This window comes from Aythya ferina, assembly GCF_964211825.1.
Source record: "Aythya ferina genome assembly, chromosome: 9".
NCBI lineage: Eukaryota > Metazoa > Chordata > Aves > Anseriformes > Anatidae > Aythya > Aythya ferina.
In genome coordinates this window covers 7,431,171-7,457,549 of record NC_140305.1, presented here as the reverse complement: position 1 = coordinate 7,457,549, position 26,379 = coordinate 7,431,171, and the positions used below count along the sequence as shown (strand labels likewise).

General features: G+C 40.1%; 1 long non-coding RNA gene across 3 annotated transcripts in view; it reads right to left on the bottom strand.

The window, feature by feature from the left end:
• LOC311441655 overlaps positions 1-25,400 on the bottom strand; it is an 88,365-nt gene extending 62,965 nt beyond the window's left edge. Inside the window, exons 1-6 of one of the 3 annotated variants that reach the window (XR_014696117.1) lie at positions 24,751-25,400; positions 24,527-24,575; positions 13,989-14,148; positions 12,760-12,916; positions 11,720-11,774; positions 10,304-10,514 (exon numbers count right to left, since the gene is read on the bottom strand). This is a non-coding gene — a long non-coding RNA (uncharacterized lncRNA). Of the gene's footprint in view, positions 1-10,303; positions 10,515-11,719; positions 11,775-12,210; positions 12,365-12,759; positions 12,917-13,988; positions 14,149-24,526; positions 24,576-24,750 lie in introns of those variants that run through there. The other 2 variants (XR_014696119.1, XR_014696118.1) reach the window with 2 other exon arrangements.
• Positions 25,401-26,379: the final 979 nt, after the last annotated feature.

Genomic DNA, 26,379 nt, shown 5'->3' with positions numbered 1-26,379 from the left:
TATCCAAACACAGTTCTCCCACAAAAGCAAAAAGACTGTCAGTCACAGAGCCCGAACTGGTGGGTGCATCTCCATGGAAGCTTCAGTTAAGGCACTGTGACTGTCACGGAGTGGTACCATTATGTCACGCAGCTCTATATATACACACGTGGATCTTCCTGCCTCTGAGAACTACTAAGAAATCGGAGCAAGACTCCTTCAACTGTATACAACTGAAAACCCCGAGAAGAAATATAATTGCTTTGGGAAATTATTCCTAACTCTTAAAATTGCAACCATTCTGATTACTTTAATTAAGTGTGGTTTGGGAAACTATAGCTCGAGAGATTAGTAATCAGCTGCTGGTTTACCTCTAGTCCAGGTCAAGGACTCAACAAACGTTATGCTGAATGTTGCCTTGCCCTAAAATGTGATTCACTCATATTTTCCAGCCTAAGTGCTCAGATTCTGAAGATCCTCAGTAGTGCCAGTCCTCTGGCAATCCTGACAGCAAAATCAGCTTCCAGAACAACTTTAAACTCAAATTAAGTGTACACCATCCAACGTGCTGTGGGAAGCAATGAACACATCTTCACTCCCACCTGCAGTCACTCTGTATCCACTGCCTCATCTTGTGGCTGGACAAGATTTCAGCCCCCATAAGTGTAAAAAAGAGGTGAGTTTTTAGACAGATCTGCCGTTAGGTGAAAGCTTGACTTACATGTAGTTCTATTTATCCATGTCACTGAAATCAGCAAACAACTAGGCACAGTTTTATCTAAGAACTTGAAGTATTTTCACTTTATAAGTAACTATCAAGCTCCTGTTCATTTTATAAACACTAATATTGAATCTCTTCTTTATCTTAAAAGGGACACATATTTTCATCCCTTGACATAAAAGGTAATGTTACTGGAGAGTTATTCACCCATTCCCTGGTGATCAAGTCTGTAGCATTCAGAACTTAACTGTGGAGGTGGAATTCTTGCCTTACAGGATTTATTTACAGATTTTACCAGATGAATATGTAACCTGTGAACTATAATTAGGGATTTCCAGCTGTTACAAGAAAGCCTGGAATACACAGCTTTCAATCTTTGAACATATTTAAGAATCATCTACTAGCAATCCTAAAATAATATTAGACAACCAAGAATGTAATAGCATGCGTTTAAAGGTGTATTAGCCCTTCAGCCACTACAATTATAGTGTATAAATATTATAAAATATATATATGCAGACCTTTAAGTCCCTTTGACATATTTATGCACAGTCAAACTTGAGTATCACCAGCTCATTATTGTATTTGTCTGGTTTGACTACTTGGCAAATCTAGAAAACACCTATTTTTGGTTTGATTGAACTGAAAATTTTAATGGAACCTGGAAGACAGTATTGATCCTTTGTTTAAATATATATCTAGAAGAACTGTTTCACAGCAAACAAAGGAAGCATCTCCATCCCTTCCTCCATGTGTTGTATTAGTACCTGTTTTCTAGAAAACTAATCCAGAATGTTTATTGTATCCCCATAAAAGTTATTCTGAAAAAAGTTTTACTTAAAAATACAAATTTAGACAGTTCAGCATTCTGAAAATAAATTCAAATCTTTGGAGAGCACCCTGGCAGTTAGCTTTTTTTAAAGACAAATTTCCTTAAAAACCACTGCCACCAAAGAAAGAAAAACATACACACACACACAAAATTTAGATCAACAGCTAATTCTGAGTTATGAGTCATGACCTGCTCCAGCACTAGTTGATAAACTCAGATATACCTTTACCACTCCCCAAACAAAGATCTGGTAAAGGACTTCACGCACCCCAAGTTCAGAGACTGAAGCTCCACAGCTCAGTGTTAGTTAATGGGTTTTGCATCTACAGTTTCAGCAGGAGGTCAGATAACTTCTCTGAACTCCTTCCTGCCTAAATGAACTCATCAGTAAGGGAAAAGTGTATCTTCAGAGTAAGTGAGAGAAAAACTTAAATAGTTTCAGAATAAACAAGAGAAAAACCTAAACACCATTCTCATTGAGACGCACTTCTGAATGGTTTCCATCACATGAAACCATGATAGCTTCATTCCAAAATCCAGCCGCAGCCCTGATTAACATAATTTTTGAGACATATGCACATATGTTCCCAGTGTAGGCCACTGGAGTTTGAGCCATCTAGTTTATTATTATTTCTCGTCTGATTTCTAGTCAGTATTTCAAAAGAGACATAAAACAAAAGCAATCAAGAGCTCCTTTAAAAAAAAATACAGACATGTAAACTTCTATAAATTATTTTTTTCCTCAGGTTACCGAGTACAGTAATTCAAGCATTGGCTGCCTGCCTAAAACTACAGTTTCCTTAAGTTTTAATTTAAACTTTCATCTATAAAATTGATTGTGCCATTAAAATAAAAGTGACATAGTTACCAACTACTCTCTATAATTAGATACAGTTAGGTTCTTCCTGTTACTTGAAAAACATTCTTCATTTAATATACAGAGAGAGGTAGTGTTGACTAATGAGCAGCTCCATTACTAACTTTTACCAGTTAGTAGTAATAGTTTTATCAGAGCTGCAAACACTTGTGAATAGCCAGATCTTTGTTTTGAGAGCTGAGCCAGAACACTCCAAATACAGTAAAACTCGGGAGCCCATGCGCAATGCAGATTCTTTGTTCACCTCCTATAGAGGCTGAAAGAGACAGCCTAGACATAAATGACCATTTATTCTCATTACTGATACCAAGGAGCATTCTGAAAGAATGTGGAAATTAATGCAGGTATCCTGGCCACACTCCAGCTTGGATAACTACATCCTCTGTACCCTAAACACCCTCTACTTCTCTCTACTCACTAATTTCATTTTAATAAATTACTCATTTCCCCAGTTATAAAACGTTGCTTAGTGCTGATGATAAAGAATGACCACCAGGTTCCCCTGTGAGGATGGCTGCAGAACAAGCCTTACCTCCCAAGGGTCAGGCTGGCTGGGGAGACAGCTTCTCACCCACTTGAGTTGCATCTCAGTGAAAAGTGCTGAGTAAACATAAAAACTGAGCCAAAGCAGGGAGATGCAAATTTGAAACAACACACTGCACCTTGTTGAGCAGGAGAATGTTCAAAACTGAGGGGAGAGTTCACTGCCATATTCAAAACACAGCTTATGTTGGTAGGTTAGGAGCCGTATGCTCACCAGACCTTGCAAGGCTTTAACTGAGGCTGTGGCTGCAAGGGAGCAAAAGGAGCTCGTCTCTTCTCTCTGGCGACATCAATGGGGCCTGAGGCAATGGATGGAGCTGTGACGGGGAGGTTCAGGCTGTGTTTTAGGAAATGGTTCTTCGCCGAGAGGGTGGTCAGGCACTGAACAGGCACCCCAGGGCAGTGGTTGCAGCACCAGGCCTGCTGTTCAAGGAGCATTTGGACATCACTGTCAAACACAGAGTTTGGTTTCTGGGTGGTCCTGTGTGGAGCCAGGAGTTGGACTCAGTGGTCCTTGTGGGTCCCTTCAACCTGGAACATTCGATGACTAAGAGGTCCCACTGGGCTACATCACAGTCACAGCTTCTCTCCACCCTCTGGCTACTGCTCTCTCAGACTTCCCAGCTGAGCTACTTCTAGAAGTGCTCGTTTCAGCCAAAGTAAATCTGATTAGCATAAACAGCTTAATAACAGGTCCTTGCTAACACTAAATCAGTCCATAATGACCAGAACAGGGTTAGGGAAAATTACACAAACAGCTCAGCTGGCAGATACCAGAGGTCAGCGTATCCTTTCAGGGGGACAGTCACCTGGAGGCTGGTCTCTTCCAGTTTAGCTGCAGCCAGAAAAGGATATATCCCATCTGCAGTAGTGCAAGAGCTTGTCTTTAGCCTAAAACATACAAAGCAGGATGCTCTGGCTTTAAACTGGAAAGAGCCACTCTTTAATCATAAAGCACAGTTCATACGATTGAATTTATATAGAGATAACCCAGCTATAGATAAGGGCACAGAAATACAGAAACATGAGCCTAGAAGATCAAAGTAGTGCTTGAAAAGATCTGACTTACATCAAACGGAGACCTTTCAAAAATTTAATATTAGTACCTTATTTTTTGGTTGAACTGAAGTTTTCTACTCTTGCCATATTCTATTAACTCTAGAAAAAAATACCAGTAAGGAGGGAAGGGAGATGACTCTCAAAGGTGAGCATCAATGAGGAGAAAAAAAAAGAGAGACTATTTCAACATAAAATGTCCAGTATATGTCAGAGATGCAGTGCAATTGGATATCCCGTTCTCTAAACATTTAGCTCATTTCCAGAAAGTGAAGTATGCACCCACTCCTAATCAGTTTTCTGGACCATACAAACTGAATATTCCTGGCTACAGGATCTTACAGATCCAGAGTGGGGTTGGGAGGTACAAGTGCTAATGGGGTGTCACAAACCAGAGAGGAAAAGAGTTGTCACTTTGCTGCTTTTCCTGGCTGGAGTAGGGCTGATCTTTCCTGGCCTCTCCAGCATTTGGCATGCAGCACCAGGCGTCACAGTAATTTGGAGTTACACGTTCAGCTTGTCAAGTGACCAGTGCCTCACATCCACTTAAGTTTTCCACAGCACCCACAATTTTATTACTCCTAACAAGATGGCACTCCAGGATTGTCAGCCTTATGCGAGTTCATTTAAACACCAGTTCAAGGCTGGAGACCATTGGAAGCTTATCCTAGCAAAAGAAGATTGAATTCTGAAAGTTGATTGGAAGGAAAAAAAAAATTAAAAAAATTAAAAATAAAAAAAAAGCAAAATAAGGCACCAAACAATGAACTTAAAAGGATAAATCACTCCCAAGTTCCTCTCCATTAAGCCTACATTTTCCCTTTCGTTCTTCACAAGAAACTCCCAAACTATCCACAAATCTTCAGCCAGCAATAGCTCTGATAATTCACGTTTGCCTGTACCTTTCCCTCTTGAGCCAGGCTTTTGTCTTTCTTCTTTCAGCACAAGTAAAACATTCAGTGACTGGTGTTGGAACAAATTCAAGGCAAATCAAACATTTGGGGCATCTCTGAAAGGAAGACAGATAAAGGGAGGAGGGGAGTTAACTTTCAAGACTATTAAAAAAAACCTTTATGAATCCAGTATCATAGGAAATGTTCACTGGATGCACATCCTGTCTCTGGCTCAGTTTAAGCTCTCCACAGGGACCAAACACAGCACATTAATAATATAGATGACAGAACTGGCATGTAGAGTCTTTGTCTGAACTATATTCCCGACTCTTTTCTGTCAGCCTGGGGACTTGCAACAAGTGGGTTGCTTCATCCATCACTCGCTTACATATCCACTAGGCTAGATCCAGCAGACAAAAAAATCTGCTTCAAATATTTCTCTTAAGCACAACAGTAATATCTCAGTTTAAACAAAGATGTTTCTAGCTTTCTCTTCCTGTTGTATATGCTTTACCTCTGCACCAAATTTCTGTTCTATCAGTCAGAAATAATGTTTCAGCTTGATTTTTTTGTTGTTGTTTTTCTTTATAGCTTTATCCAGTGTACCCAGTTTTGGTTCGCAGTGCCAGTGATCGTGACCAAATGGATACTTAACCCAGCCCGTAAACTACAACGGCAGCCAGGTTCCTTTGCTTTTTCTTACTGAAGACACTCTCCATGCTGTCACAGCAAGAAAATTCTCCTATATGAAACCCTAAATGCCTGAAAGCTGATTCTTAACTTTTGCCCCAAACTTTCTCCAAGAGCAGCTAAGAGGTTCTACCTACCGGAGCATCAATGAACTCTTACCATCAGAGCAGCTGAGCACCCAGCAACCCTCAATGCCTTTACTCTCCCCAGACCCGAGGTAAAGCAGTGCCATAATCTCTAGTGTACCAGCAGGGTCCCAAGAGCCTTTGTGACTCATTCAAAGCATTCACAGGGTCAGTGGTAGAGGCAAGAATTCAGTGTTCCTTTGCAAGCCAGAGCTCATATCTCCTCCAAGACCAGGCAAGGGGAGCTTACTTGCTCCCTCCCTGCCACCTTCCTGCTTCCCCAGTTGTGACACATAAGAGGGTCATATATTGGTGCATGTCTGGAAACCCTTTATTTTGTGGGCAGGAGGCAGAAATGTCTCTGCCATTGAGGGAGATGTTACCACCAGTTCAGCAGGTCTGCAAATACAATAATTTCCTCTAATGTGCATCCTTCAGTCCAGCAAAAGGTTTCTCCAGCCACAGCCATTCTGGAAATGATGACAGACACCACTTCAGCGTCTCTAGACACCAATTTTCTTTGCCATCAGTTTATCATTTCACAAAGAAATGAATCAAACATGCAAGGACCTGGTTTTGCATAAGAGGTGCCAGCTCTTAAAAAGAAAGACAACCCTAGAGCTTTGGTTTCCAGGCATTCTAGGTAGGAAAGGCAAATTTTTAAAAAAAGTCCTGTCACAATCGAGGCCATTCATCATTGTACTGAACAGCATACACAAACACACTTGTATCTGTAGCAGGCTAAGCACTCCCATCAATAGCCCCATCAGCAGTTGTCACACTTGTACTATCCAATTTAGGAGGGAATGTTGTTTTCATCTCAATTATATACTGTAATCCTTGATTTAATCCCTCCTTTCATGTTTTACTGCAATTTATTCTATTCAAGCTCTGCTGCTAAAGACATTACTGTCCTGTATGGAGATCTGCGGTGTGCTTTCTTCTTAGATCACATCAGACAATTTTCAGGTTGTAATAATTCTTCAGGCAATTTTTCACTTTTTTTTTTTTTTTTTTTTTAACAAAAGAAAATTATCCTATGGGCACCACAACTAAGTAAAGGAAGTTTCCTACTCATTTGCGTCCTACATCCTTTAGCAGCTCCTCCTCTCCCCCATGCCTTCTCTATATCACTCCTGCCTTCTTATTCCCCAGAGCCACATAGCGCTATAAACTGAAGACATCACAGAGAACTTTTTAAACCAGACTGATTAGCAGTTGCTGCTGTCAAACTCAAGTTGCACGCATGATGACTGGCCAGCTGGCTGCTGCTTTTTGGAATGGAGAAAGTGCCAAATTACAATTGTTCCCCTTAAGGGAGGGACACACACTCTGGCCTCTTCTGAACCACCAATATGCACAACATAACACCTTTCAAACTTAAATCCCTCTGTCAAATTTGGCTGGAAACATTCATTTTCAAAGCTACTGAGAACTGAAGGAGACAGATTGACAGCATTGTTGCATGTGTTTGCCTTGAAAATCTACTGACTCCTCCTGTAACAGTTCAGCCATTAGTTTCCTTTAGACTCAAGATGAGACAGGTATAATTACATTCCAATGCAATCAAGAGACACAGATTTTAAAAGCGTATAATCGATCAAAGATCACCCAGACTACAGTAAAGTCAGTGGATCTGGTTACTGGTTTGCCTGGGGGGTATCCTCACTTCTGTTGGAAGCACAAAGAGCCAGCATTATGCAGAAGCTCCATACTTAGCTTGGACTGAAGCTTAGAAAACCGTCTTGGCTCCAACCACTCCAATGAGTTTGCCGTACTTCCTCACAACCAGACAAGTTATATCCTTGCCTTTGGCCCTCAACACCAACTGCAGTGACAAACACACTCCTTTTGTCATTATAATCCTGCCAGAGTAAGCGGGAAGAAAGATTTTTAAAGGAAATCCCTCTTTAAGCTCTACTTTAAAGGTTCAGAATTAGCTCTGAGGTAGCTTTACGTGTCCCTTTTAATTTCTTTTATCTGCTGAAAACATTGCTTGTGACTAACAGAGAGAAGCAAGCACTCCAAGAAAGGTATCTCTGGCTGTCTTGTAAACTAACTAGCGGAAGCTTTCCTAAAGCCTCAGTTATATCTCGCATAATTAATAATGAATAAAAGTCAATCATTACCAGAGCAACCTCAAATTGATACAACGCATCCACTACATTCAGATTTTGACAGGCTCTCCAGTGAGGTCTAGGCCATTAATGTAGGGTATGATCCAACTGTAGCCTAGAGTAGGTACCCCTACACATTGACTTGGTATCTCTTGTCAATGTACCTTCCCACCACACAACTCAATAACAATTTCCAGGAATTGTGGGATAGGTACATGGGAAGTAAAGCAATTATAACTTCAGTATATACATTGATTCGGTTCCACATGGCTCGTTACTCCATAGTAAGTGAAGCTATGAAGGACTTTACCGTACTCAACCGCGTTTTTATATGAGGTCTTATAATTCTTTTTTTAAAGAAACATGGAAACACAGGAGTTTAGAGTATTCAGATAACAGCCAAAGGCAAATTTACACCTTACCTTTAATTTTCTTTGAGAAAAAGCTTTGAAAACCAATCTAAGAGGGCTTAAATAAAAAAATAACAATAAATAAAAGAGTAGCAGCAGTAGGGCCAGTTATGATGACAATAACCGATACATTGCACAGATATTGAGATGTACCAATTTCTAATTGTAGCAATATAAAGCTTAACCCCTTCCCATGTACCTCAAGCAAGTTAATTTACCTTTTTTATAATTTTCACAGCACCATCAAAAATTTTATATTTTGAACTTAGCTGTCAGATTTTCAGATCAAAAGCAAAAGCTGCAGTGAAGCAGACAAGCACAAAAGAGTTTTCTGGGAAAAAGCAGTGATACCAGGACTGTGAGACATCTTGGAGAAAAGGGAAGCCTGACAGCACAGGAAAAGGAAACAAATGAGTATTTGTATCCTAAAACTCAAAAAAGAAGAATTTTAGTACACTTGTACTAAGAAGCGAGAACCTAGTATGCTTTTTCCAGGAAAGAAAGGAAGAAACGTGGAAGAGAGTTCAGAGATTGGGACACCAATAGATCTGGTGAAGTTTTCTGAGCTTGGGGAAAAAAAAAAAGAAAAATATAAAGGATTTAAAACTCTTTGTAAATCTAAAAATCTTTGTAAAACTATGTCGGAGAGCAAGGAACTCCCCCAGCCTGGTGGGGCTGTAAACTCTGAGATATACAGGATTTTGTTGAGGCTTGCAATGCCAGCAAACACAGAAAACTTCGGACTATGCAGACAGTGTCTTTGTATAATTTCCCTGTTAAGCAGAACCTTAACACTGTTACCATGCCCAGCCAGAGCCAAGTACCACTCTGCTTAATCCATTGGTTTTATTCTCCCAAAAGGAATTCCCTGTTCCTTGACAGAACACTAATCTTCCATAATCTTACAAGATCAGGTTACCTGTTTATGCCCAGAAACTGTCTGTATCCTTATCCTAGCTTTCTTTCATGTCTTCACCCTTTCTGAAGAAATGCATTGTTTTGTGTCTGAGCAGGGGCTTACGATGTATTTTCTCTTGTGAGTGGTATTGACCCAAAGGCACATATATGTAGCCCACCCTTCACTCAAAGCCTGAGCAACTTACAGCATCACATTAAGAAGTACGGCAATAAAAACTGTCACCCATGGCCAAAAATAAATAAAATTAAAATTATTTAAAAACAAACAAACAAACAAAAAAACTTCAGAAGAGATGAGAATAACCACAACTCCTTATATTAACCTAGTGTTCCTTGCAGTGCTAATTTCCCTGACTTCTTTACACATACTTTGAGGAAGATGCAGGGCAAAACTGTTCTGAGATCACAGCATTTTGAGGCAATAACATAGCTCATTTTGTCACCACTACAGATGGCAGGCTGTAATGAGCCCACGTTAATGACTGCCATAGATATTCTATACAGAGATACGTAAGGGAGCACTGCGAGATGTCAGCAATGAAGCCGAACAGTAAGAGCCTTGTCCTCATTTAAGGTTTTGTTAGAAGAACAAAGCTCAGACCTGATTTTCTCAATGGTGGACATGAGATTCAGGCACACTTGGTTCAATTTTTATTTAAAACAAATGTTGATTTATGGTTTTTCCAATCATTTTCTTCTAAAGTCATGATAAAACAAAATTTTCATGAAGTATCACAATCATTTTTGAAAACAAGAAGGCTAAAAAGAAATTTTAAAAAATAATAATTTAAAAAATAATAGAAAAAAAGCAGGCACCACAGAAACCAGAGCCCAGAGACACACAGACTTAGATTTTCTTTAGCACTAACAGCAAGATACCATTTTTAGCACACAAAACCCCACAGAAATTCCCACAAACATGAGTTTTAGTTGCCTTCAGTCAGCTCCCTGATTGCACCAGTACGTCTTGCCTGCCATGGCTAGCCTCACATGGGACCTGCACTGCCACACCTTCTGCCCACGCGTCAAGGAGCATCATTTAAACTCAGCTCTGGATCTGCAGGCCTTGCTCAAGCTACATCACAGATTATATTTGTTTCCGTTGCAGCTCCTGAGCTATTGCTTAAAATCCCCAGGCTTACCATGGACCAAACCTGCTGTTCCCTTTCTTTCCCTCGATGGTGGCCAGACTGCTGCTATTAGCACCCTACGCTGTTCTTCCAGCTCAGGCCAGAGCTGAAAGCCCAGGTGTGAGCTTTAATGAGGCTGCTGGATACACGAGGGGTGGGAGTAGATGGAGGTCCCAGGTGAAGCCAGCTGGGACAAGTAAGGTCTATTGGTGCACCTGTGGCCCTGGCATATAAAAAAAAAAAAAAGAGAAAGATTGAAAAAATAGTATAAACAACAACAACAATAATAAAAAATTACTTTGAGAGTCTTTCTGAAGAGAGTATTTCAAAATGAGAACCTCTAGTCCAGGGAAGATTTAAAAAAAGACAATGCACAGCAGACGGACACTGGAATTTAGTTTCCTCTTTGAAAAAAAGTGTTCATTTTAAAACAATTGGGTGAGCTGTGCTATAGAAATACAGCCGGCAGAACAACAGGCAGACAAACTGATACAGACAAAAGGATGCGCCATTATGCATTTCTGTGCAAAGCTGGGGTTATCATATTTGTAGGTCATGGCAGAACAAAAACTACTTCTAATTCTTCCTGAAGTAGGAGGTGTGTAAAGGCCATACTATCGTGGCCAGTATGTCCAAGAGATCTGTCATATGGAAAAGCTATGTGAAATTCAGTTTGATAACTATGCTTTGAAGGATGGAAGTCATTCTGAAGGACAAGAATTAGTCGTATGAAGAACTGGCATTTGGGATTAGTAAATGAAGAGAGATCATTTGAATAAAATACCAGATGGGAAACACACTTGCTATGAAGGTCCCCTTAATTGGCTCCAGCTTGAGGCTAATCTGAAAAAATGGGTTTGGACACAGCAACAAACTAACCAAAAAGAATCAATAGTGGTGGCTCAAATAAGGGCCCAGGAAACAGCCAAACAAATCTGATGCAAGGATTATGAGGGTGCTTGGTGTCATAAATTTATAATGGAGAAATTATTGACCTTGTATAATTTCTGCCCAAAGTCATGATAAGCTACTAATCATTTACCACAGTCACAGGAGAAAAATTAAAACAGTATGAGAACACAAGCTGCCTGAGAAGCTTGGTAACAGCTATGAAAAGGTGCAGCCTTGATATTAAAGACAGCTTCCATCAGTCACTGTAAAGACTACACAGAATCACGTCCTCCTTTATTGGGGCACTGACTAGGAAGTGACAATGGAAACATTTCTAATTTACTGCTTGTGGAGAAGAAAATAAGAAAATCAGGGGCAATAACCATTAAATATATATATATATATATATAAATAAATAACATGGGCAAACAAGAGAAATTGTTTTCAACTGAAGTACGCAAATAAACAAACATATTTTTCTTCAAGCTGCCACAACTTACTCTCAAAGGATATGAGACTGATGGACAAACTTCTTACCTACTAGCTGAAATCCTCTTGGGATAACCACTTCTTCAATCCTGGCCTCACAACACTGTGTTTCAAAGAGTATTTTGTTCATAAAGCATGTTATTCCTGCAGCAAAAAGCTCAAGACTCCTAAGCTCTGGCTTGTACCTGAAATTCTCCCAAACACTTGTAGTCCCTCCAATATAATAGGTTTTCTATGTGAGCCACATTATACACGAAAAGCCTGCACTAATTGGTTTTTATTATCTTAATAATCTTAACATTTCCTCATCTAATAATGGTTAATTTAATGTGCTCCCGTAATGTGTTCCTAAATTACTAGTTTATAAAAAAAAAAACACACAGTGCTGATTTCAGGTTTCCACGCATTGCATTAATTATCTGGAAACGTCTCTGAGACTTCCTAGAGCAGATTTTCACAATCTCCTTATTATCCCTGTACAGACGTTCTAAACATACTGTAGCTACTCCAAGTTCATCATCCCTATAATTTACACAAACCTTGTAATTGATACTTGTAAGCACAGAAAATCTGGAAGTGAAGAGAAATATTAGATGTCTGCCTGCTTTTAGCTCACAGATCTTCCACTTGAGCTGATGTACTGAGAAGTGGTGCTATACAGGGACCCAGACCTGCTCTCTACCAAACCCATAGGAGAAGGGAGGGAAGACAGGTTATATTCAGGTGCTCGTTTGCTATTTAGAGAGGTTTACTTGTGAGCTCCACATTAAGTAGAAAGAAAAAAAATGTGGAATAACAAAACAAGGAGAATAAATGCTTTCCTATCAGAATAGAAAAATGATTGTAGTCACCAATAAGAGAATGTGTAAACACCAAGTAAGCTACAAACGGCAAAGTAGACCTAGAGCATTTGAATATTAAACAAGTTTTTTCCTCTCTCTCCCACCTCCACAGTGAGGTGGGAGCCTAAATCTTAAATTTAGTAAATAAAACCACATGTACACACAGAATCTACTCTGCTCACGGAAGTACAGAGAACAGCTTCTGGCCCTACCACCACACGCAAGATAATTAGTGCATGCACCCACTATCACGGTGTAGCCTAGAGCCTGATGGTCTGTTCCACATCCCATGCCCCTGGTGGTAGCAGAGACCAGGCTCACAACTGCTGCTCCTCGAGGCATGCTGTACCACTTCCTTCTGAGCAGGTCACGATAGGTGGGAGGCTCGGCACCCTCTCTCTCTCTTAAGGGAAGAACGAAATTATCCTGATTGAAAGGCTACTTGTATCACACTTCACCAAAGGGGACAAAGCGGATCCAAAACTTACAATGATTCAGAGAGCTAATCATGTGTTACACTGAATGGGTCACACAACCAAAACTTGGTGTGCGCCAGCTGCAGCCCCAAAAAGATGTTGCTGGACATCAGGCACCATTCAGCCACATCCTGACTTAAGTCAGAAATATTATTACACAACCACATAGAATCATTCTTGGTAGAATAAGATTCTTAGGGCCATGATCTTCAAATTTCTTAGGCCTATGCCTAATATTTTTGACACTTGATCCAGCTGCATTAAGAACAAAGAACATGGATCTGAGGACAAAAGTAATAGTTCCTGAAGGAACAAGTTACATACCAGAAGATATGGTCATGCAAAAGCAAAAGTTTTTGTACACATCTCTCTGGCTCTTACAGATACACTTTCCATCACAAAGCATTCTTGTGCCCCAGCAGAAGAAAGCTGTAGGGGTTTTCATCATCACTACTTTTGCAGTCTTTTCTCTGCCTCCAGCTGCCCCATGAGGCTGCTGACAGCCTCTCACTCTGTCTCTAGATGAAAGTACACAGAAGAGGGCAAACAAGACTGCCAGGTACCTCTGGCATTCCTACGGACAAACATAATTCACAGAGCACAGCCATGAGAGAATTAGAGCAGATGCTTTTGTGAGTAGTTCCACTGCAGACATGTCTACTCACAAGAGTATAGTTATTTACTCAGCGGCAAGATTTGACAAACACCTCTTAACACTTGGCAGTCAGTAACAGGGCAGCTAGGAGAAAGCTCTGCAATCAATTCATTTTGTATCAGTCCAGAACTTAAGCTAAAGCACTCAGCAGCTGGGGCGTACCAGTGTCAGAGGCAGGGTCTGCCCTGTGGCACCTCTGAGTCAGGTGGGAATGCTCTGACTGTGCTCACACGGGCGCTGAGCAGTGGCAGGCATGGCTAAGGAAAGCTTCTCTTTGTCAGGAGCAGTCTCTTGGACAATGACACCAGAAAAAATCCTGACAAAGCTTAAATTGTACCACTTACAAGGCATAATGCAAGATGCAGCTCCTGGTTTCCCCTGATTTCATTAGCTGGGACAATGGCATATTCTCTTTGTTGATGACCTCCCAGGAGTAGCCTGCTTCAGGGAGCTCTACTGGCCAGTTTGAAAGAAGGAAGATTATATGTCTTCTTTCCTGGAACCCTTGCATGGATCACAGGGAAAAAAAAAAAAAAAAAAAAAAAAAAAAAAAAAACAATAATTGGAGGCAAACAAGATTCATTTTGAACAGAACAGATTATATATATACACAGACTAATGCTATCTGAACAGAAACATTATTGATCGGTAGCATATAAACATTTGGGCAAGATGCTATGTTGATAACAATAAATACTGAAATATAGTTCTTGGCTCATACCTATGTGGAGTATACTCCAGCTTGCCCTTGTAATCAGCCAAGGTGCTGTTATTGACATTTGAGGCTTTTTCCCTCAAAATCAAGGAAAAGCAAATAAGTTACTGAATCACAGGAGTCTTAGAAACCTTCAACTGCACAGCGGAGTGTTTGTGCTAGCCAAAGCACATAAATCTTAACAATTGTTCCTTCCCCACCCACTGAATGTTTTCCACATTCTGGGTTTCCGTCTCATTTCCACCCTCCTTAGTATTTCTTTAGCCTATTGCTATTAGTTTCTTAACTGCTGAGGACTTTGTCCAACTTCTTTGAAAAAGCCACCTTCTATATCCCCTCCCTTTGCTTTTGATCTTACTTTAATTGTCAACTCTTCCTACCCTTGTGATTTTCACACACTTGCTTTTTTTTTCTTCCTCTTTTTCAGAAAACTAAACTCTGATTTTTGGTTGGATTTCTTAAGGGTACGGTTCTGTTATTTTGTTTTAAATTGTAGTCTTATATTGACACAATAGCCTATTAAATACTACAGAATGACCTGGAAAGCAAATTAAACATTAGTCGTCTACTAAATTGTAGAAAACAGCTTATATCACCTTCTTCCAAACAGTATCTCTGCAACTTCTAGTCAATAATGAGGATGTATTTCTAGCATGCAGCACGGCACGTATCAAGCAAATACCCCTGTTTTAGAGGTAGATCTATATGCAGAAAAGAGGATGCAGCAGCTGCAAGAAAGGCAGGCTATTTGTCACCCTGGGGTTTGTGGCAATGGACCAGTGACCCTCCTTGCCAGGTCTCCTTTCCTGACAGGACTCTTAAGATACCTGCATTCCTCCTCAGACCATGGGATGGACCACTGGAGAACACGGCACGAGTAATGCCACCATGTAAAGTTGGCTCAATGACCAACCTTTGTCTGGTTCGCTCTGGGAGAAAAGGGCTACAGGAACGTGCTCTCTTCCCTGCTGGTGCTTTCATGAGTTGAAATGTTGAAAGACTGTCATTTTGTTATAGCAGAAAGGTATCTCAAAAAATAAATAAAATAAAAAAGCATTTCCTGCAGATTTCAGTCAGGTTAAGAAGAGGGATGTCACGAGTCCTCCTGAGAAGGGCCACATCGTGATATTTCCTTATTAGACACCAGGGAATGCACAGAAACTTTAAAAATGCCCAGACATGGGGAGAATTCGTGCCTCTCAAATATCAAACACTGACATGAAATACCTGTGTGGGAAACCGTAGGATCATACACCATAACGAATGAATGAGACTTTACTAGTGTCAGTGTGCAAAGAAAGGCACGCTTGGTTCCTGAACAAGCAAAGTTTAAAAAAATAGTAATTCAGAATGACTCAAAAGTAAATTTGCAGCTTTAAAGGTTTCTCACTGACAAAACAAGAAAATCCATTTAAGACCAAAGCAAAATATTTTCTGTCAAACTGAGAATAAACTTTTTGATTTTGAGATATTTGAGAGGGCAAGCACATTCTGTAACTCACATCTAAGTTCACAACAAACGTGGCATTTTGAAATTGTACTTTTCTTTGTCTGAAACTATTTACCTAACTTGACCCTTACTCAGTAACTATTTCTGTTTTCTTTGAATTCCCTTTTTCATCAAAATCCCACTGGTGTTTATTGTTTTGTACATCTCTATTTCAGTGTTTGAAAAACCTCAATTTAGAAAAAGCACTGTTCTCAGTACTGTCACCAGTGCCCTACAGGCCATTTTATCCAAGAGACTGAGACAAAAATATCCATGGAAAAACTTCTGTGGGTGAAAAAATTGCCAAGCTCAACCTTCACAATTAGCAATCCTTCACAATTAGCAATCAACAGAATGAGATCTCAGGATGAGATTTTCAGTGTGCATTCTTCACCCAGCGCTACCAGTTTTCCTTTAGATCACACAGGGGCAAACAATAAAGCCAGTAAAAATCTTTGGTCTTTATCTCCTGTCTTGGTTTTCTTTCCTCTGTTCACAATAGCAGCCTCCCTGGTGTGGGATAGTTCCCTATAAAGATCTGTCTTGCTCTCTGTGTCCTGTGTTGTTTTTCTCTCTTTTCACACCACAAGCCTCCCTTGAGTGGAATAATGCCCTGTAAAAGCTTAATAGGACATGTGTTACACATTGTCTATGTGTGTTTTAAATGCCTTCCCTAGTGTGGTGTAATACCTAGTAAAAATCTGTCCTGTCTTTATGTTCTGCATTGTTGTTTTCTCTTACCACTGAATTCTGTATCTGAGCAGGGTCTGATCTTTACAAACAGCATTGTCATAGAAACAGGTACTAATGCCATGAAAACAAAGGATACTCTGAAATGTTTGTCCTTAATTTGTAGGGGGGAAAAAAAAGAAAAAAAAAAAAAAAAAAAAAAAAAAAGCACCAATAAGAAAATAAGAATAGGTGGTATCCTGCAGAAACCACCACTAGTTGTAAGTACTTGACCTGTAGGAGACCAAGAGATTTCGGCATGCTCTGAATTTTGGGGCAGATATTTAAATAGTGTAGGTATACAAAACTCACACCTATCCTCATCCCAGTTTCTGCAAGTAATAATAAGCAAAAATTAAACACACAGGTGTGCTCACTCCACCCAGAGGGCAAAGAAGAAAAGAAGAGCCTTTGATCTGGGATGGCTTCTCCTATTTGATATCTTCTGCAGCCTGCTGTTCAGGGAACAGACCAATTTAGTGGCAGGACTGTACACAAAATGCTCTCTGTAATTCAGAGGAGCAAGAAGCCTGGACACGGTAGATAATGGAAAAGCATGAACAATAAAGGTGCTATACTCTGCAGAACACAGTACCGAGACCCCGGACAAGCTCAGGTCCACCAAAGCTGCTCAACTCTTGCTCAGTTAGTCCCCATATCAGGTTCATCCCACCTTACTTTTCCCCCATTCTCAGTATCAGCGCTATTGATGCTAAAAAAACTTCATCAGCCAGAAGTCTTAAAAAAAAAAAAAAAAAAAAAAAAAAAGTTCCAGCAATACTGGAGCTCGATGATCATTTTTAGTTGCATGTTACTGCTTTATATATTTTCTTTGGCATATCAGCATTTATTCTGAAGTAATTTTCCAGTCTAAGCTAATGAGCAATGAGTGTGACAAATACTGCTGTTAGTGATTGTGCATTTTAAGGCAATATTAGAGTGCACGATCTCTGTAGGAACAGCCAAGCACATTTTGCTTCACATACATATAACTTCAAGTTTCAGTGATAAAGTCCCATTAAAGATATCCTACCCTCTTGACTGGGGTTTTTATCTTTGCTAATGTAATGCTAGTGGCTCTGATGCAACATGGATGTCCTCAGACTGATTTAATTGGGCAGAAACCTTTGAAATATGCCACAGGCTAATTCACTTTGAGGGTTCAAACAATGAATCCCTGTAGAAAATAATATATTAGTGGGTAAAAAGATGAATTAATGGCAGTACTCGAATATCATCTCTACAGCAACCAGAACAGCTGAATTAATAACGTAACAGGGTTTTATTATGGCTTGAAAATTACGACTATGATGACACTATGGGTAGCCCAGCCTTCCCCTTTATTAGACCTTTGTAGACACAGTAATCCTTTGGCCCTGGGAGAATTTGTTCTCCTGTGAGGATCAGGCAAGGTTACTCCATTTACAGGATCATCTCCTCCCTTAACCATTGCCGTCTCTCTCTCGCATCTCTCCCCCTCCTCTCTCTTTCTCTCCTTCAAGTTCACACACAGGTCACACACCGAAGTGCCCGTGTTATACCTGGGCTCACACATATCAGTAGCCTGGAATTTGATTGTCCTAGCTTCAAACTATAGTTTTGAAGGAAATAAACAAACTTTCATTCCTACTATCAAAAAAAAAAAAAAAAAAAAAAAAAGTTTCATGCAGTAAACATATAGGCATAAAATAGCCTAAATAATACCAAGAAAACAGAAGGCAAACTCTGCTGCCATGTGCCTTGGCAAAAAGCTGGAACAGTTCTCTGTAAAGTCAGACAAAGGATACCAGATTACAGCAGAGTAACAGCGGGCAGGCTGCACTGTCTTATTTTTTTTAATCTAATGACATTGGTCAACAAAGTCAGAGGCCTCCTTGCGTACACCTGGCATTGGAATATTTATCTTAACATACCTTTTTTCTGCACCAAGAATTTTAGGGTAAAAATCCTTCAGCTACAGTTAAGTGCTTCCTTGATTGCTAAAAGTGCTGTCTTGTATCACAGAACCTGGGAGAAGTTGTTGCCGGTACGTCTACTTTATGCAAGTGCAGGATGAAGCTGCTGACCACCAGAGACATCTGCTAGTGTTAGCCATGATGCTCTGCCACTGTGGTCAAGAGCTTTAGATTCCATTTGCTCTACGAAAAATGGTTCAAATGAAGGGAAAAAAAAAAAAAAAGCACAATTATCTTATTAATCTGATCAACTCAAGGGACCAATGAAGAAAAAAAAAATCAAAATCACCTACCATACTTCTTAAATCTCGCCTGTTCAGTCTGTTTGAGAAAATAAGGCCTCTGAGTGTGACTAAGGGGACTTTCGATTCTTGGCTGGTTTTTGTTTAATTAGAAGAGAAAATTGTTTAATGTATTCAGGAATTTGTGTAAATATCTTTTTTACCAACTCTAATAATGGACAGAGTTGTAGGCAAAATCAACATTCAGCTTCCAAGTCTCTGGAAAAACTTGACAAGGACAGAAGGAAAAAGATCTGTAAAAAGCAGCAAGGGCAATGGTGGAAGGCAATGAAAAGAGGCAAATTATTCAGTGCAGTAGCTTTATCTTTAAAGCTAAAACTACTTTCCACCATGCTCAACCTCTTTTTACTTCACGCACGATGATCACTTCGCTGCATTCTTTGGATATTTCTGTTCTATTTCATACACATTTCCTGTAAATGGGGATTAGGCCATTTCAATCACGACCTGCTCACACAACAATTACTCAGCAAAAGAGCTATTAAAATCAGTGGGAGAGTTTGGCCCGTTTAGACAATGTGGAATAAAATCTATTTACCCCCGGCATTTTCCTAAACCTATGTTGTTACAGGTACTGAAAGGAATCTTTTACTGTGCAAGGTTTCATAGATGCCAATCTCATCTGTAAGAGACTGCTACATTGGGAACAGATCAAAATGATTTGGGGCAAGAGCAATGCCCAGAGCTCTCAAGGTGAGAATGTGGTGTCACACCTGCAGCGTCACTAACCTCCCTGCACCTGGATCCCCACCTGCCCTGGGTCTGCTTACTGAGGCTGGTACTTCTTCAGAGAGGAAACAGTGTTTGTCTACACTACAAACAGGTAAGAGTTTGAAGCATGCATGGGCATAACCAAGTAAAAATAAATTAATTAATTAATTAAAAAAGCAGTGGTAATTTGAGCAGGGGAAAAAAAAAAAAAGTGAAATGCAATAGCTAGAAACTAGTAATTCACTTAATTCAGACTACAACTACAATGTGTATTTTAAAATAGAGAAGCTAATTAAGTCATTAGAAGACATTACCAAAGGAATGGTTTAGTCTCAGTCACTTAAGTCTTTGAACTCTTTACATTTGAATACACTTCTAATACATTTCCCCGTGTACAAATCTTTCCAGTTGCAGTATCACTCAAGCAGAGGCGGCAGTCAATGCCAAAACTGCCAGTTCAGGTGCTCTGACCTACATCAGCTTGATGCCAGATGTATGTTCATGAAGGCCTCCTCTTACTTCAGAAATAGGAATTTCCTATTTGACTCCCGAGTGAAGTTCCAGAGATCAAGCAGGAAAATGTTACCTAAAACTTTCTGGTCAACTTTATAGATTGAACACTGCCTCACATTTTGTGTGACTAGCTGATTTCAGGGTGATATATAAGTGATGTATACTCAACATCACTTTAGCAAAACCTCTCCTCAGTAGTCTCCACGCATACGAGGAAATAGCTAGTTTAACTTTAAAAATACATGTACGTGAGGCTGAAAATTCATATTAGAGTTGATAGGAAAAGACCCAACAAAGAGAGAGAGAAAACAAGAGTTGTCACTCATTTGAGACAGAGCAAAAACATCATTCTTTGCTATTGAAAAAACTGCTTGTGTCAAAGCAATGAAATTATATACCTTAAGCAGAGATGTGAATTTTTATGCATCTCCCCCAGGCCAGCATGCTATGAACAGTGCATTGTCAGTTCTGTGAGTGTGGTAGGAGCCGGTAATCTTCAGAGATTACAGGTGAGGGGGCAGGCCTGCCATTTTAAACTAACAAAACGCTCGCTGTCTTTAGTTTACAGTCCCTCACAAACACTACCCTACATTCATTTGGAAGCCACTAGAAATTGAACCCTCAGAATCAGGTTTTCTTTGAGGTTTAAAGGTTGAATTATTGGCACCCCTTGGGGGAACAGGTTACTAAACCTTTGCATCAGAGTAATCTGGAGTGTTTTGCATGCTTTTTTCAGATCAGCTAGTTTGTCTAATGAATGAGATGTGAAATGAGTTCCTAGAGCTCAGGAGAAAGCTGAATGAGGATTTCTCAGTCTCTCTGAAACTCATGGCATTAACCCTGCATACACTATCATATGTCAGAGTATAACAAACACCTAGACAAGTGAATCAATCACCAAACCTTCTGCAAAGCATTAGCAGCCAAAAGCAAGGGAGAAGGCAAGATGGCTGGTTTTTAAATTCCAAGAATTTTTAAAGAAAATATAGGCTGACACATGAACCTTTTGCCAGCATAGCAGTATCTGCTGGGGTTCTCATTTTCTGTGCTGAGACAAGCCCCGTACAAACCCATGGTAAGATATCCCTAGGGCTATAGGTTGTTTCAATCCAAGAACCATACACGAGATAAACTGGCAAATGCGCTTTTCTGCAAGTGTAAAGAAAGTCCAGTCTAAGTCTGTATGCCTGTACAGGCATGTCAGTGTTGCTAAAAACATTGAAGGTGCTTGAAACCGTTTTCAAATACCACAGCCTGAACCTTTGCCATGGGTAGATCATTGCAGGAACTGAACATGGGCTCAGATTAAAGGGAAAGAAAAATGTTTCCCAGTTGCAAACTGCAAATGCTTTGTCACTTATTTACATACATAAATGTAGAGCAGAGTATGTGGGTGCCACCCTAGTATAAATGTTTTTATAAGCTATAATAATATTATGATTTCCATATATAATGCCCCATATATAAGCACTGAAGAGTTTCCCCACAAATTCCCAGGCCTGCCACTACCAGCCAAGCTGGGCTCTTTCCTTCTCATGCAAATGCTACACGGGAAGGGTGTGAGCAGAGCAGGGAGCCACAGGAGACAGCTTCCCCAGGCCAAACTGGAACTTCACTAACGTGTGTGACAACCCCTGGCTGCATGCCTGCACCACTCCCCTCATCGCTATTTAGCTGAAGATGCACACTGCGGATGAAAACGCAGGCCTGCTTTTGGTTATCTTTTTCCAGAGCTAATACAGCGGACAAGGCTGAAGAGTTCAGAGAATTCACGGACAATGTAAATGAGGGAAGTCACCCGACGTGGGCAAAGGCTCATTTTTCTAATAGAACAGAAGAACGTTGGCTTTCAAAAACCAGAACAGCATAAGCTTTGGGAGAAAAGGGAGGGAGCCAAAGCTGGCCTTACTGCTGCCTCAGATACAGTGCTCCTCTTTCATTATCAGAGAAAATCTTCCCATTAAATGCCAACAGTCATACATGTATTTATGCATTGATATTTCTAGATGAGTGAGATGCCCTCCTTTCTGGCAGTGTAAAAATCAGATTGTGTCTTTACAGTAACATAAATGTCTAAGAAGATATTTCCCAAACAGCCCAAAGCAGATGGATGACTAAAACTTGCCCAAACCATTTATTGAAACAAAACTCCATCAGAAGCAGAACACTCAGAGCTCACAGTGGCCAGCACTTTAAAAAAGCATAAGCATTCATAACTGCAGCTGCTCCAAAGTTTCCCAGTATCTCAGATTCACTCAAGGTTTGCATAAGAGATTCTCTCGAGGCTTACAGTTTGAGTATTTAGTGAGCTGCATTCTGATACGGAGCTCAAGAAGAAACAAATCACATCACTCTGTAAGCAGCTCTGAAACCAAATCCTTTGAGCATTGCCCATCATTTGAACTCTCTCACCACATAGTTCTTCTGCAAATAGCCTTTGTTACTAAAGTCACAGTTAAATAGTGATCCTATTTGTCATTTACACTTCATAGATATCAACGGGTATAGCTGAAAATCTGTTAGTACTGTATGGCACCCAACCACTATTCACTGGCAGTAATTAAATCCTGATGTAAATATTTCTCAAAAACAGGAACAGATGTTTTTGGTTTTGCAACCAAGCAATGACGAAAATCTGACAAGTTCCATAAACCATAGAAGTGGGCACTTCAGAGAAAATTTCCTCTATGATTTTGCTACCATGCTGTCTCAATTTACCAGCAATATTACACAGATAAAACACAACCACTTTCTGTTATTACTATTCTTGTCTTCAGTAACACAGTAAGTGTCATGGGAACTGACAAAAGAAAAAGAAAAAAAAAACAATCATAATAATGAGGCATGAGGCTTACAAATCTACATTTCTGTTTTCAAACCATAATAAATTAGCACAATCACTCAGACTTAGTTACAATTCACAAATCATATCCTCGTGTGGCTTTTATAAACTATGATTCTCTAATTAATATTGGTACTTAGAAGCATCTCCTGGTTATTCAGTACAACCATTTATAATTTTTTTAAATTTTTTAGTAGGTATGGAAATTCAGTTACAGCATGGATTGTTTTAAGCAGTTCCCAAGCCGTGATGTAGTTAAATGTACTTGGAGGGGGGATTACATTTTGCATTTTCCTAGTTTGGGTCTCCTGCAAAGAGAACCTTATTTTTTTTCTTCAAAATATTACTAACTACACTGAAAAATTGCTTTACAATGAAGCAAACCTCCCCTTCGGTTCCAGAGTATGTATATTCGCCACAGAGCTGGTCATGATAGCTTGTCAGTAGGATGAGAGCTATTTGGCCCACAGGGGCAAATTGATAGCAGAGATACCATGTTCAATCAAGAGTCACAGTGGCTACTGGAAAGCAAAATTCTCAATCAAGACGGCAGTGAATGCAGTTTTAACACAGAGATTTAACCAGATTTGCAAGAATGGTCAGCACCCCCACCTGAGGTAATATTTTTAAAGAAACAGCCTGGATCTCAGATAGGCACCTGTAAAAACAAAGGTTTCTGCTTGGCATCAAGAATTTATGAAAACTAGGCCACTTGGACTAAATGTCTTAACAGCAGCTGAGCTTCCTAGAAAATCTGACACACAAATTACCCAGGAAATATAGTGCCTACATAGGTTCCTTACTGAAAAGCATGATGACACCAGCTACCACTTATTTAAAACTAGTGCATTTCATTATGTCAGGGCAATTGCTACCCTGGTACATATCTTATTAGTGCTTATTTATTATCAGTGTTAAGGAGGTTAACTGCACTGTTATTTCCTCTGCTACTGGGCTTTATTGCATGTCTGAGACACAGAGTTCTGAGTAAGCTAAAGCAGCAAAGGAAATAACAGAGGCCATGGCTTAATAATAAATATCTTCTAAAGGAATATAGCAATCAGGTAGGCAAAAACAAAGCAAATTTCTTCTGGGGAATATCAAGAGAGGAGAACTACAGCATCCACTCTGATGAGGGCTAGATGAATAACTCAAAGGTCATTTATCTGAGAAATTTAATCTTTTTTTTTTTTTCTTTTTTTTTTTTCTTTTTTTTTCTGTTGCAAAGGATCTGTAGAGTGCATGATCTTCACTTCATTGGCAAATTCCCAGAATTCTTTCATTTAACATTATGGGTTGATTGCTATCAGTCACTATGGAAAGTCATTTCTCATTGTACAAGTAGCACTAATTAGTTGCTGCCTGGTCAGAAAAGTTACTGTGTAGTACTGCTGATCTATCACTGCATGACCTCAAAAGCACTTTCACTACAGATACTCATAGCCAACTGGAGAATTCACATGTTTAAAAGCTTTCCCATCCCACCATCAAACACTTGCCAATGTGATTACAAAGGAAAGTGATATCAGTAGGAGAAAAAAATCTCAGGAAATAGTTGTGAAGGAAAAAATATTGCATTAGTAGTAGCATTTCTATATTGTCCACATATTTATATTATCCACTTACCCAAAGCTCTGGTACAAGAGGACAGTACAATGCTCAAGTTGCCTTCACACTAGGAAAGATGCAATAAATAAAACAGAGAAGATTAAAGATAACTATAATGCTAATCAAAGAATAAACCAACAGTTGCAATTTTCTGTGCATTTAAAAAAAAAAAAAAAAAAAAAAAAAAGGAAAGAAAGCCTTGAACAGATAGGAAAACAGTGTTATCATTTCACAAAATATACCTTTTGTTGTTGTTGTGCAAAATGATGTTTATCTTCTTGTAGTTCCAAGAAATTTCCATGAGCAGGCTCATCTGCATACACAAACAGCAAACCTTTTCCTCAGTAACTGAAGGTTCTGTAATATGCAACACAGGAGCTGGAAGTGGTGTTTCTTAAGGGAAGAATAATCCCATTTCTAAACAGGAAGAAGATTTGCTGCAGGTTATGAGACATACACCTTGCAGCTTTCTGTGTTTGCTGAGACAGAAACTTACATGTGATGCACAACCCTGGGATCAGCTGCAGCGTGTGGCTTCCAGCTACACAGACATTTTCCTTCACAATGACATTGGGAACACTGACTCCTGATGAGCCTATCAACCAGCAGCTGATACAATGACTGCTTCAGCTGTTGATTTTACTTAACATAACATTTGGGAATACATTTGTCGGATTTACTGTTATATACACAGAAAACACCTTTTATTCTCATGCCTCTCAGCATGACTCCCTCAAACACATGCTCACACGCACCCATGGATACATTTTGTATATATATCTGCAAACACCTCTTCACTTTCAACACTTCTCTCACCTGACCCTGTCAGGAATTCGTTCCTGTCAGGAATTAGCAGGAGTTAGTCCCTGCAGCCAGGGTAGAGGCACCTACTGCCAGGCAAGGCCTGGCCCTGGAGGGGCAGCAGACCCAGAGGGATGTGGGGGGCCAGTACTCCTCCACAGCAGCCTGTGCACTCACTCAGCAAAAATACCTGAAATCAGGGAAGGGAAGCACCCCGTTTAGCTTGAGATAGTGTCCAACCACTTTGCCAAATGCCACTTGCTCCCATGCAGAAGTTTGTTTTGCTGTAGGGCTATGAGCTTCCCATGAGTCAAGACAGTATTGTGGCATTAACAATGCCATTAACCTCTCAAATAGACATTACTGACTAAAATTAAATGGTTTCCAAATAAATAAGTAAACAATTATGCCAGGGGAGGCAGATGGATGGATGTTTTGTGCAGGTGAAACCACCATTCACCTTTCCTTTCCATCTCATATCTTCTTAGCAACTTGGACCAGGCCTTCTGAATTCATTTTTGAAGAGTGCACCCTCCTGCCTCCAACAGCTTTTTACTGTATGTGCTTACTGTACACATTGACACCAAACCAAAAGGCTTCAGCCACTGGCCATTAAAATACAATTCACAGGGTGCTGTGGGACGCACCGGGCCCTCTCAACGGCCAGGCTGGATGCTGCGCCTCAGGCATGGCCCAGCAGATCTGCCCTGCTCAGGGTCTCCACCATTGCTTTTCTGACTGGAAACTTGCTCCCCACAGCTTTGTTTCATCAGGTTAAAACAAAATTCTCTCAGTTTCGCCAAAGGCTGTGTTCAGTTCTCCTGCTTTTTGCTGTCAAGTTGGTCTGTCTGTCACTGTCCTGTCCTGACTGGAGGAAGCTGCCATGAGGCTGCTGCCTCAGGGCCTGGGGACAAGACAACCTGAAGCCCACCATCTCTGCTCCACTGCACTCTCTTTCCTTGATACAATTCTTAGAAGAGCATTACATTTGTATGTTTTACTCTTCACCCTTCCAGGTGCCTCTTTTCTTTACCCGTTCCCTTCAGCCTTTACAGAGCTGCCTGGCGTGG